Here is a 244-nt window from a genome sequence, read left to right on the forward strand (position 1 = left end):
GAGGACGAAGATAGGATGAGGATGAGGAAGAGGATGAGTATGAGGATGAAGATAGGATGAGGATGAGGATGAGGAAGAGGATGAGTATGAGGATAGAATGAGGATGAGGATAGGATGTGGACGAGGAGGAGGAGGCGGATGAGAATAGGATGAGGAGGAGGAGAAGGATAGGATGAGGATGGGGATAGGATGAGGATGAGGAGGAGGATAGGATGAGGATAGGATGAGGGTGAGGATGAGGATA

The sequence above is a fragment of the Lupinus angustifolius genome, chromosome LG18, assembly GCF_001865875.1.
Source record: "Lupinus angustifolius cultivar Tanjil chromosome LG18, LupAngTanjil_v1.0, whole genome shotgun sequence".
NCBI lineage: Eukaryota > Viridiplantae > Streptophyta > Magnoliopsida > Fabales > Fabaceae > Lupinus > Lupinus angustifolius.